Genomic DNA, 13,554 nt, shown 5'->3' with positions numbered 1-13,554 from the left:
TTTTTAAAAAAAAAATCATTAAATGAATCTTTTGACTTGGGGTTAAGATAGAATTTCCAACAGTGTCTGAAATGGCCATAAACATGCTTCTGTCATTTTGTTCTCTCTATAAAACAGCATCTCAGCATCGACAGGCAGACAATTTAAACATCGATCAACTCGGAAATACATCAGACAGGCTCTGCACTGTGTGATACCAAATAACTAAGATTTAGTACTGGCAGAGCGGTTTGGTCGTTCGTTGGAGGTAGATCTTCTGTTCCTGTCGCCCGTTTGTGAGCTCACAGCGGCGCGGCGGTCCCAGCACGGGCCTCAGACTCCAACTTTGGGTGAAAGAAAATGGCCCGACCCAAGCAGACCGCTAGGAAGTCGACCGGGGGGAGGGGGGGCTGCGGGGGAGCGCCCCGCAAGCAGCTGGCCACCAAGGCGGCCCGGAAAAGCGCGCCCTCTACCGGCGGGGCGAAGAAGCCGCACCGCTACAGGCCCGGGACCGTGGCTCTGCGAGAGATCCGTCGCTACCAGAAGTCGACTGAGCTGCTCATTCGGAAGCTGCCTTTCCAGAGGTTGGTGAGGGAGATCGCCCCAGAGTGCCGCCATCGGTGCCCTTCAGGAGGCCAGTGAAGCGTACCTGGTGGGGTTGTTTGAAGATACCAATCTGTGTGCCATCCACGCCAAGAGAGTCACCATCATGCCCAAAGACATCCAGTTGGCCGGATACGGGGGGGAGGGGGGGGAGCTTAAGTCGAGGCGGTTTTTATGGCATTTTGTAGTAAATTCTGTAAAATACTTTGGTTTAATTTGTGACTTTTTTTGTAAGAAATTGTTTATAATATGTTGCATTTGTACTTAAGTCATTCCATCTTTCACTCAGGATGAATGGGGAGAGTGACTGTTCACAGACCTCAGTGCTGTGGGCGCTGCGGCTCAGGAGTGACAAGTTGCCGATGTGCAGAAGGGATGGGTGATAGTACTTGCTTCTCATGATGCATGTTTCTGTATGTTAATGACTTGTTGGGTAGCTATTAAGGTACTAGAATTGTTAAATGTACAGGGTCCTTTTGCAATAAAACTGGTTATGACTTGGAAAAAAAAGATTTAGTACTGTTTTGGGGTGTAGGGGAAGGGTTGAAACAGTGTCTCTTGGAGCCCAGGCTGGCTTCACACTCTCGCTGTAGTTGAGGGTGGCTTGAACTCCTGATCCTCTTATCTCTACCTCCCAAGGACTGGGCTTGCCACCACACCTGGCTCAAGATTTAACTCCTTATTTAAAAATAAACAAGCATGTCTATCTCATTTGATTGCAGATTTCCTTACATCTTTAATAAGTGCTAAAATTGCGTGCATACCAAAAATCATTTTAAAATAAATCTCTATAGGATTTATTAATAGTAAATATTCATAAACCTATATGTCCACATACCGGGAGTCATGAAAATATTTCTTGAGTCAAAGGCTTTGTCCCAGAGGAAAGTTTTAGAAACCCTGCTCTAGATGCTCAAGGCTGAGGGATGCCAAATGCTGATCCTTTCATGGGTTTATTTATATATTTTGTTGTCTAACCCTCTACGACGTTTGAGTCATTTCTTAGTGGTGCTGAGTGAGACAAATTATATTTATTCTTTCATAATAACAAGCAGTTTATTTGACCTAATACAGTCAAACTGAAGCAGCATGGCACCAGGATGGAAGACACGTGGGGACTGGCTCATACCCTTCACCTAACTCCCACTCTCAAGAGGAGCACACCGCACTTGTTAGTTAAGGAAAGAGAAAACGTTCCACAAGGAAGGAAAGGGGGAAACAGTAGATAAGGCAGAAGGGAGCTCAAGGACTGTTTGTAACTGCTCCAGAATGTTTTTTAAATGTCTTCTTGGATTGCAGCAATAAATGAATGCTCCGAACCAAGGAGTTTGGAATTACTGCTTCTACCCTGGAAATTCTACCGGGACATGAGTGCAAGAAAGCGGGTGCCGGTAACTGCCACCAGACATCGCCCAAACCAGTCAGGCAGCAAAGGGTTTGCATGGGACTTCCCTCTGGCTAACTGTGCCGGCTGGTTGTCTCATTGATCTAATTAATTTGGCCCTTCATGTTTTATTATCAAATTTTCTCACCCTACTTAATTAAGGGCCAGAGAATTTTATTAATATTCATTGTAACTAATATGCCTTCAAGGAACTTACTTTTTAATGAAGGTGCCAGTCAATAGCCAAAGACAGGTATGGACAGAACGGACCACCCCAAGGTAACACGGGGTCATTGTTCTTTTTCTTCTTTAGTTTTTCAGAAAACTAGAATGATCACATTAACTACAAATAACCAAACAAGTTTGTCAAGGATAATGTTGTCTAGATCTTTGCTGGACCAGCGAATGAGGACATTTAAACAAATGTATCAGTCACCTTCCCCTACTGTGGTACAAGCTTTTTTCCCTGATTGTATTCAGCATTATATAAAAGCATAGTTCTTATTCTTTCCATTGCTCTTGAGCTAAAGTTAGGGCCAAATAAAGTCTATTCTTTTTTTTTTAAGTTAATTATCTCATAAGTAGGTATACACATGAACTCTACTTGACTATGCCAGTGGGAAAAAAGACCAGTTAGTTTAGGGACATTATGAAAACCATTAAACTTAAAACTAACACAAATGAGAAAAACGTTCCCTTTGGTACTAAAGCTATTCTGTTTCCGAGAATAGAAGAAACGGCCTAACAATATGGAGAATCGCGTTGTTAGGAAGGGAATGAGGTAAAAAGGCAGCTGGGGAGGACTCAGAGGAGCTGATCGGGTTGATCACGATCACTAGGTGGTTAATTCTGTGTCATCTTGATTGGGCTGATGGATGGCCAGTTTACTCAGAAAACATAACTGGGAGAGTCTGGGAAGGTTTTTCTGGGAAGAGATTAGCATTTGAATCAATAGACTGGGTGAAGATGGCCTGCCCTTCCCAGTGTGGGTGGATATCATCAAGTCCACCGAGACAAGTAAGTTTCTAGGGTCTTAACCTCTGTCTGCTGTTTCTGTCTCCAACCCTGAAGGCAGGTAGAAAACACACAGGCTTTATAGTGCAAAGGAGTCTGGGCAGAAATCCTGATTCTCACACTTCTGAGCACAGCAACTTTGGACACATGAGTTGGTAGATTTACTCCAGAGCTGGCTAGCTATATATATATCAGTAACACAGAGCTAGCACGTGAGACATTATACTAATGCTCACAGCCACCACCTAGGTCCCTTAAGCTGTAACTGACCAGTGAGGAATAAGACTCTCAATCCCTGACAGTGTGATACGGATAGTAATAACCCATCTTCCTGCTCTATCATTTTAATCAATAAATTGTACTCCTTTTCTAAAAAACTTATTTGGTCAGATTACCAATAACCAAGAGCTGATGCATTCCCAGAGCTGTGTTGATCTCTCTGGTCCAGCCATTTCTCAGACTACTTCCACCACCCGGGAGCCCTTCTCACTCTTCAGGAAGAGTCTGGAGAAGGAAACTGGCCGCCTTCAAGAGAGAAACTGCCACATTTCCTCATGCCCATCTTCCTCTTCCTGCCAGCCTCTGGTGACTGTCATTCCCTCTCTGCTTCTGGGCTCCATTTTGGTAGATTCCACATCATAAGCAAGATCATGCAGGGTTTGTCTTTCTGTGCTTGCCTTATTTCAGTTAGCACAATGTCCTCCAAACGGACCTGTGTTGTAACAAGTGATGTGGTATTGCCCACACAAGGCTAAACAGTGTTCTGTTATATCTGTATCACAGCTTTCTTTCTTTTTTGCTGTTTTATTTTTGAGACTGTGTCTTGTTGTGTTGTCCAAGTTGTGCTGAACCCAACAGGTGAAAATTACCCTTCCACTTTTGCCTCCTGAGTGGCTGGGACTCCAGATATGTACTTCCATGCTCAGCTTACTCCACATTTTCTTCATCCACTCATCCACTGACGGACATTTAGGTTGTTTCCTGTCTATGATCAAAAGGTAAAAAATTTGACAGAGATGGAAGTTTCAAGACCTGTTGCACAGTAACTTGAGTGCAGTCAATAACACTGCATGGTCTGGGCCATCTCAAATAACTAAGAGTGGATTTCAAAGGATCACCAGGGAAAATAATAGAGAAGTAAAAAATATGTTAATTGGCTTGATTAATAATGCCAGAATGCACAGATATATCAAAACATAATATCATACTCTATAAATGTGTATAACTATGGTTTGTCAATCAAGAATTAATATTAATCAATATTTAAAATAATTAATTTTAAAGAGAGGGAAAACACAGGCAGAAACAATGCCACAGGTTTTACATAGATGCAAACTTATGCTCACTCAGAGACTAACCCAAATCCAGACAAGGGATTATGCAGTCTTTTGGTGGGCACTTCACATCTTTAGAAAGGCCTTTGTATTACACACACACACACACACGACAAGGTCAATTTTTTTAGTCTATGCACATCTAGCACTCTGCACATCCCCTAAGGAGATGATGATTTATATATTTATATTTATATTTAAGTGGCTGTCTACAGGAGGGCAGGATGTCTCAGTCCTGCCAATTTATCCAGTCCATGCTTGAAAGTGGATTGAGGGAAAAATAGACAAGAGACTGAAGATACAGTCAAGAGGGCAGTCTGGTGAAAACTGAATCTGTCTCATGTTTATTTCTCATAGTCTTTATGTGCCCCAATTTAGAAAGGAGGGGGAAGGTTTTTTTTTACCCAGATACAAAGAACAAAGTGGCTACCTTCTTAATACCCAAAACATCAAGTAACCCTAGGTCAGAAACTTCACCTTAGGCCAAACATCTTGCTGTTTGACCTCATAAGAGCAATAATAACCTCAAACTCTCTGACCTTACGTCAAAATGGAGCAGAACCTCTTCTATGGGCTCCCACTTATTGTAATTTAATTATTAATACCGAGCTCCTGCCACAGAACAGATGACTGTGTCTGTCTTAGGTTGTCCCTTTTAACCTTCTAGCCTTACCCATCACTGGTACACACATTCCATCATGCATATCCTGTCTTAGGTTGACTTTAAAAAGACCTTACCCATCTTTGACTACCAGTCTCTGTTATAAAGGGTTAAGGGAGAGTGTGTAGCTAAATGCCATATACCTTTGAGCCAACTTTCCAATGAGAGTTCACAAGTAACTAGGTAATACTAAGAAATATATATATGCTTCTAAGTCTATAATATTTCCTAATAAAGGGAGTAAAGGATGACCATGATGGAATCACCTTTTTAAACTGGTCCAGGATGTCTCTCACAGTTTCATCTGCATCAAAAGCCAACTCTGGCCGGACGGTGGTGGCTCACGCCTTTAATCCCAGCACTCAGCAGGCAGAGGCAGGCGGATCTCTGGGAGTTCAAGGCCAGCCTGGTCTACAAGAGCTAGTTCCAGGACAGGCACCAAAGCTACAGAGAAACTCTGTCTCGAAAAACCAAAAAAAAAACAACAACAACAACAACAACAAAAAAAAAAACCCCGCCAACTCTGTCTTTCCAACCACACTGTATCTAAAGACCCATTAGCATCATGTCAAACTCCGCTCAAAATGAACTCTGCCTTTTTTTCCATCCATTAACACTTACCTGGTATATCAAAGGTTGCAAACATTAACAGGTCAATACTATAACTCTAGTATGATTATGCACAATTGGCTATATTATAGTTTTCATAATTTTGATTCAGCCAAAGGATAACAAAATGTTTTGTAGTGAGTGAGGTATGAGTCTTTTTCCTCTCCTAAAGTCCAATGTATTGCTGCTACAAACTTTCAAAGATAAGTTTGAGCTATTGCAGTCCCAACAGCAAAGATTTTATCCGATTTATCCCCATCAATTTGGTGGGTCTTTTCAGTACCTCCAATGTGATTTATTATACTGAGGAGGGTCTTTTAGCCACACATCACTTCTTTAATAGTATTCACTTGTTTCAATGGATCTCTTTCCCACGGAGGGAAAGTCTGAGGCACCTGTCTTCCAGGCTTTCCATTTCAACAGCAGATGAATACTACACTGGCAAAAAGCATTCTGTGTCCCAAGATGTCATGTGGATAAACTGCCAAATATTCAGCTTTTGGCCAGATTCAGAATAACTGGAACTCACAGACATCTGGGAAGTTGGTGTAATAGGTTTGTCAAGAAGATAGAAATCACTAACCATCATCAAAACCTCTCTCCCTTCCCAGACCACAGAATGATAAAGTCAGAGAGTCAGGAACATAGGCTCAACAAATTTTTCTCAAACTTCTCTGGGAGGGCCATTGCAGCTGTGATGTCACCAGGGCTGGCATTCCTCTTCTGCATGTGTGGCACTAAACATTCAGGCAGCCATTAAGCCTCGTTTTCTTCCTATGAAAAAAACCACAAACATGCCCTTAACCCCATATTAAAATAGGATCAGGTCCTTTCCAACATCCAGTGCAAGATTCTTTAGATTTGACTTGAGCAAAAGTTGCTCAAGTGCCATCATGCCAAAATCTATCCATGGCAGATTGTTCACGGGCACCCATATTCAGAAAATTTAAAACGAAGAAGGCATGATTCAATGCATTATGTGGAGACTGGGGTTAAAACTCCCCTTTCTTTATTTTTAGAAGTTGTGTTTTCAAAGTGCCACAGGCACAGTCCACAATTCCTTGTCCTTAAGAATTATGAGGAATGCCTGTTTTATGCTCAATGTTCCATTGGGAACAAAACTGCTGAATACCTTGCTAATATATACGGCTCTATTATCCATTTTTATAATTTTAGAAATTCCCATATGTAAAAATGTTTTAAGCAATGCAATATCACATACTTAGTGGCCTCTCCAGTTTGTGCAGTGGCCATCAAGAAACCTGCGTATGTATCAACTGTCATGTGTACATATTTTAATTTACCAAACTCTGCAATATGAGTAATATCCATTTGCCATAAATGATTAGGAAATAGGCCTCAAGGTTTTACTCCCAAAGAAGGTACAGGAAAATATTGTGGGGCAAACATCACATTGCTTAACAATCTGACAAGCAGTTTCTCTGGTAAGGCCGAATTGTTTTCTCAAACTTCCGCTATTCTGATGATGAAATTCTGCATATGAGTGTTGAACCAGTTCTACCTGGGGCAGGGCTATCATCATTGTTAATTTATCAGCTGTCGTTACTGTCAGCCAGTGGACCAGGAAGATCGAAATGAATCCTCATATGATCCACAAAGCACAGTAATTTTCTATGATGAATGGTATTTTGAATTTGCTGAAACCGCATTTTAATCTGATCATTACCAGTCTCTATACATGGAACTGTTTCTATTACTTGATGAGCTTTGAAAATATAATAACTATCAGTATACAAATCAAATGAACTATTTACAAAAAAGCTGGAAACCTATAGCTACGGCTCATAACCTGAGCTGAAACTAGAGCCATTTGTACCACGTATCCTTTACCTTTAACAACATAAGCAGCTCTCCCATTTGAGGAACCAGCAGTAAAAACCAGCATAGCATCTTTTATGGGACAGGTATCTTTTGGCATGGCTGCAGAAACAGGCAATTCTGACTGTAAAGCTCCCTAGTTTCATGGTCTCACTAACTTTTCCCAAATCTTGTGTTAATCGCCACTTTCCAGACTTCTTTTTATTTTTTTATTTTTTATTTATTTATTTATTTATTTATTTATTTTGGTTTTTCGAGACAGGGTTTCTCTGTGGTTTTTGGAGCCTGTCCTGGAACTAGCTCTTGTAGACCAGGCTGGTCTCGAACTCACAGAGATCCGCATGCCTCTGCCTCCCGAGTGCTGGGATTACAGGCGTGTGCCACCACCGCCCGGCTTCTCCAGACTTCTTTTTAATGATGAAAATAGGAGAGTTCCAAGGGGAATTAGAAGGCATAGCATGACCACTGTTCAGCTGTTCCTGCTCTAACTGATGAGCAGCTTGTGATCTTTCTTCTGGTAGAGGCCACTGATCCAACCATACCAGCTCATTACTCTTCCAAATATTTGAGTCTGCATGGGGCGCAGGCCTTCAGTAACCTCTCCTAAAAATATCCTAATCCCGCTCTGGAAGAACTCTTTCTGGGCACCATAGGATCAACCCTTCCCTCGTTCTCCTCACCTAGCCCTAGACTGGGCAACAGTCTCGCATTGGGGCTATATAAAGACACCCCCATTAAGGTCATAATATCCCGATCGCATAAATTTACAGGAAAATGAGGAAGAATGTATGGTTGAAAAGTTCCCTCGCCACCTTCCTCACCTCTCCAGGAAAGCTCATTGCTACTTTGCTCAGGACTCTGAGTCTGGCCAATCCCTTGCAGCTGTCTGCATTTTGGCCACGTTTGAAGGCCATTGATTAGTGTGGTAACAAACACATCTGCACCAGTGTCCAGGGGCCAGAGAAGCTCTTTCCATTTGTAAACAAAGCAAGTTCCAGGCGCTGTGACCAATAGGCATCAGATGAACCAAACCCAGATTTTCCTCTCTCATCCCTCTTAACCTGGCTATTTGTTTGTGCTTGGGGAAGTGAAATCAATTGTGCCTGACTTTACTACAGAGATTCCCTTTGAGTCATAACTTTGATTTCTCCTTCAAAATCAGCATCAATCACTCCAGGAGCGGCAAAGGCCCCTGCGTAGTGGTGTTACTTCTTCCCAGCAATAACAGGTAAAGGCCTGTGAATACCAGCAGGGAGAGCTCGCATCTGCATTTCAGGCGTTAAAACTGTTTAGCTGGTTGAGCAGAGATCCAGTCTAGTGCTTCCTGCCACAGCTCTGCAGAGCTCCTGAATGGATTTCCTTGTGGAGGAACAGGCTATCTGAGTGCCCCATAAATTTCTCTTGGGGCCTGAGGTGGCCCATTGGGTCGTTTCCCTGCAGGAGATTCCATTGGGCATCCCTTGATCTACATTCATTAGCCCAGTGCTTCCCACTCCTGCATCTCAGACAAAACCAGGACCCTTCCCCACTCCCCTATCAGGCCACTGCCTGACTTGGTGTCCTTTCTGACCACATCCAAAGCAATTCCTAGGAGACTCTGTAGTCCTCCTTCTCCCTGGGCCTTGATTTTTTTTTTTTTTTGTTGAAATAAAATATCTTTAACTGAAACTCCCATAATGCAGCAGCCATAGCTAACCCCTGGGTGTATGAGGGCCCAATATCTGAACAAATCCAAATAATATCAGAGGTATCGCCTCTCTCTCTAAAAGGTCTCAAAGCAGCTTGATATACTGTATTAGCATTCCCATAGGCTAACTGTTCAACAATCAAAAGTCCAGCTTCTGCATCCCCAACTAACCTGCTTGATATCTGCATCAGCTGAGAGACAAAGTCCTGAAATAACTCATCAGATCCGTGCCTTATCCTGGATAAGTCCTCAGTCTGCCCTCCAGAAGATGGGATCTTGTTCCAGGCCCTCTTGGCAGCTGTACTAACCTGGGCATACGCTGCCTCCTCAAAACTTAACTGTTGATCTGTATCTCTACAGTGTCCTTCTCCAGCAAGCATATCATAAGAAATAGGAACCTGCTGGGCTCGCTTTCTCTCAACTGAGGTCTGATATTGTTCTGCAAATTTAGTCTTCCACAACAGATAATCACCTCCTGACAGGCAAGCTCTGGCTACCTGCTTCCAAACCCTGGGAGGCAAGGCTTCTGGAACTATGTTCCCCAACAGCATTCGAGTAAAGGCTGCATTAGGTCCTTACAGCATACTGTGTGTATGCTGCTTTTAACTCCTTGAGTTGCTGAAATGGATTTGGGAGATGTGCTCTGACTAGATTTCCCCCAAGTGTCTCTGCTCAATCATAAGAAGCATTTGGAAGCCTTGCGCATCCTCCTCTCTGTCAGTGGCCTCTCTAATACCGGCTTGCAGAGGAGACTTACGATGAACAGAGAATTTGCTGTGCTCCAGGAAGTCCCTGCACCACGGGTGGATCTAAACCGGGGACTATTGTAGGAAGAGGAATACTCTTCCTATCCAAGGAGACTTGCAGAGTTTCCAGCTCCTGTGAAAGTGGCACTACAAAATTGCCCAAGCCTCTTAGCTCTTGCTGAATCTCAGCGCTACGTTTCTGCCCCCTTGCATTCTTGGTCAGAAGTGAAGAAGGTGACCAGCCCTCACTGTGGTATTTAGGGGTTTTTCCCTATAGCTCACCAGGCTTGGACTGACTCTAATCAAACAGTCTCATAAATGCTTCCTTGCCTAGCAACTCTTCCCACAGTGTGGAGGGTTTTATTTCAACTTTTAACTGCTCAAGGCCCGATTCTAGACTTTGCTGTTTAAGTGCCCGCTAGCCAAGGGCATCTACTGGGGTGCTTCCATGCCCATATTCATCACAATGTTATTGGATTTTTCGCCCCAATTCTTGCCCATGTATCTGGTTCCAAAGTCCCATGCTCTGGAAACCAAGGACAGATCTGCTTTACAAACTCCAAAATTTTCTGTATTTGCTGCTGTTCTACTTCAGCTCTTCTGGCCTTTAAAATATCTCTAAGCAAGTGTACAATTAGTTGACTATTTCCTTGTCCTGTATCTACAATTATATACAATATTTTACTCCCGAGTTTTTCACTCACCGCACTTCACTTCCTTTTCCGAGCTCTCTTCACACTGAGATGTCCATCACTTTATTACCTCTGTGTTCAAGCCCCAATGTCCAGGGCACCATTTGCCTCAGTTCTGCTAATTTACCTGGTCCATGCTTGAAAGGAGGGGTGTGGATTGAGGAAAAAATAAACGAGAGACTGAAGATAGAGTCGGGAGGGCATTCCAGTGAATACCAAATCTGCCTCATTTTTATTTCTCATAGCTTTTATATACCTAAATCCAGAGAGGAGGGGAAGGCAAAAGGCTTTTTTACCCAGATACAAAGAACAAATTAGTTAACCTTCTTAGTACCCAAAACATCAAGCAACCACACCCTGTTTTGACAACAGGTCAAAACATCCTGTTATCTAGCAAGACAAATAGCAACTTCACCTTCGGCCAAAGATTTTGTTGTTTGACCTTGCAGAAGCAAAAATAAGCTTGAACTCTCTGATCTTGTGTCAAGATGGAGCTGCATCAGCTCTGTGGGCCTCTGCAACAGGGACCATGTTTAACTCTTTGATTGCCATATTTCAAGCCAGTGCTTCTATAGAAAGTAAGCACTAAATAAACATCTGTTTAGTGAAAAGAAGGTATGACATTTGTATACCCATCACTAATAAATATTTTACTAGATATAAAAAGTTTAGCTGGAAAATTAATCTGCTGCCAAAGCAAGCATCATGACACTTTCCAGAGCCCAGAGTAAATATTGTTTTGAATAATCCAGACAACTACTTCACAGATAATCAACAAAGGACCATAAACATCCCTAGCCCCCCTTGCTAATGAATCTACATCCCATTTAGGAAACCAGCAGAATATTTTCTTCCTGACTCTTGGACAAGTGTTGCCCCAGAAGCTTGGTCCGAGTTCCCTGCTGAATATCTTTCATGATGCCTAGAGGCGCTAGGCAGGCTCCTGGGGAAGAGAGTCAGCAACAATGCTACATTACCAAGCTGCCAGGCAAGATGGACCCACTGGTACAATAGCAGCATGGCTAGTATGGGTGTAACCAATCACTTTTTTATTGTGTTTAAAACCCATTTCACAGCTGGGAATTTGTGTTTGGTGTCTAAGCCTGGTCAATATCCTGTGGCTGGAGAAGTCATAGGTCCTATGGGGGTCAGGGATCTATTACTGTTGTTTTGATAAGTGAATATGTGCTCATCAAATTATCTTCTAGACAACTATGTTTGTGGCTATAGATTATAACTGATATCAGCTTTGGTCAGAGAACCTTGTTTTTATAGTAGGTAGTGACTGTAGAGCACTCAGCCCTAAAGTGACTGTCCATATCACATACCCACTCCAAGGCTCAGGGGACGTCACAGAAGAAGGGGTGAAGAAAGTCGAGTAGAGTGGCATGGAACACGCCTTCCATCATGACATGGCCATTGTGCTCAGGAGCTGGCAGCACCTGTAATTAGCTGCACACGATTGGTCCTATCAGCACCCCATTTTGGAAGACAGCGCTCCTCATAAGGCCACACCCCATCCTAGGGATCTATAAGCAATTACTGGTTTCCGGAGGAAGGAGACTCATTTTCTTCAGTGGTGTAGCACCTAGTAAGTTTCCATTACCCACGTTTCTATAAGCAAGCCAATTAAACCCATCGGCCACAGGGTGGGAAAGATAGAGAAGGAGGAGATTAGTGAGAGGAAGAGTGGGATATAAGCAAGAGTGTCTGGAATTGAATGGGATCGAAATGCATTATGTACATGTGTTAACATGTCATAACAAAACCCACTAGTACCTATAATTAATTTGTGTTAATCATAATTGTTTCTCCAGATTAATTTTCCTCACATTTCACAGAATTAACAGCATGCTACCCTTTTTCCAATAATTTTATTCTTAATGCTTCTTCCAGAAGGCAGACATTTTCTTTCTTTTCTTATTTTTTTCTTCTTCTTCAAATTTTCTTGACAGTGACTCTAAAAATATTCAGAGATATGCAACACAAACCCTGAGATGGGCTCTATTTCTGGCCTTATTCTAGATTCACTGTGGCTGTGCCCAAGGCATCCAACTGGGTCAAATGGCAAAGGCAAACACACTGTCTATAACCTGTCCTGTCACGTAACGCCAAAAGCTTCTTTGGCTAACTTTTATTTTCAGTGCAATTAGTGCATGAGTACAGAGCCTTTCTTTTACAGTCTTAGTGTAGGACACACAACATGTCTCTTTCCTTTCTTTCTCCACCTGAAAAAGATATGGTATTACAATAACTTCTTTCTAAGTTGATATGCAGTAAAAGATAAACCACACAGGACCACTGTTGAAACAGCTCCACACAAGTGCCTTAAAATAATTTTTGTTTTGAATTGTATAGCACATCTTGTATATTTATTGGGTATCCTTGGCCAGGTTTTGAGCTCCTGAACCCAGTATTATCCAGTTGTCCAAACAACACATACAGGTCCTTGAAGTGTTGCAACTCTGGAGGGAAAGGTATTCTGAGCATTGGAAGCCGGGCAATACCTGTGCTACACTCTGAAGGGAAAGTTATCCCTGGCTGTTGGAAGCCAGGAAATACCTACAGTTCTGTTCCCGAGGGGCAAGGTTTCCCCACAGGAATGTAGCAGTTGTGCTTCTCTCTGGGGAGAGCCATTACAGCTCAGCTCTGCTCTGCCAAGGGAGTTTCCCTGCAGAAATGTAGCAATCTTCTCCTCTTCCAGCTAAAGTTGTTACAGCTCTGCTGTGCCTGACTGTGCCGTGCCGTGCTGTGCTGTGCCGTGCCGTGCCGTGCCGTGCCGTGCTGTGCCGTGCTGTGCCTAACTGTGCTGTGCTGTGCCGTGCTGTGCCGTGCCGTGCCGTGCCGTGCTGTGCCGTGCTGTGCTGTGCTGTGCCGTGCCGTACTGTGCTGTGCTGTGCCGTGCTGTGCTGTGCCGTGTCATACCGTGCCGTGCTGTGCCGTGCCGTGATGTGCTGAGCTATACTCTGCTCTGCCCCTACTTCTCTGCCCCACTCCACTCCTGCT

The 13,554-nt window shown here is 43.1% G+C and overlaps 1 pseudogene; it reads left to right on the top strand.

The window, feature by feature from the left end:
• The first annotated feature begins 339 nt into the window (after positions 1–339).
• Positions 340–13,506, top strand: LOC121437794 (annotated as a pseudogene).
• The last annotated feature ends 48 nt before the right edge of the window (positions 13,507–13,554 follow it).

The sequence above is a fragment of the Microtus oregoni genome, unplaced genomic scaffold, assembly GCF_018167655.1.
Source record: "Microtus oregoni isolate MIOR12 unplaced genomic scaffold, Mior012 000054F_ref0000373, whole genome shotgun sequence".
NCBI lineage: Eukaryota > Metazoa > Chordata > Mammalia > Rodentia > Cricetidae > Microtus > Microtus oregoni.
Note: the sequence above shows the minus strand (reverse complement) of the source record. Positions and strands in the feature narration are given on the sequence as shown.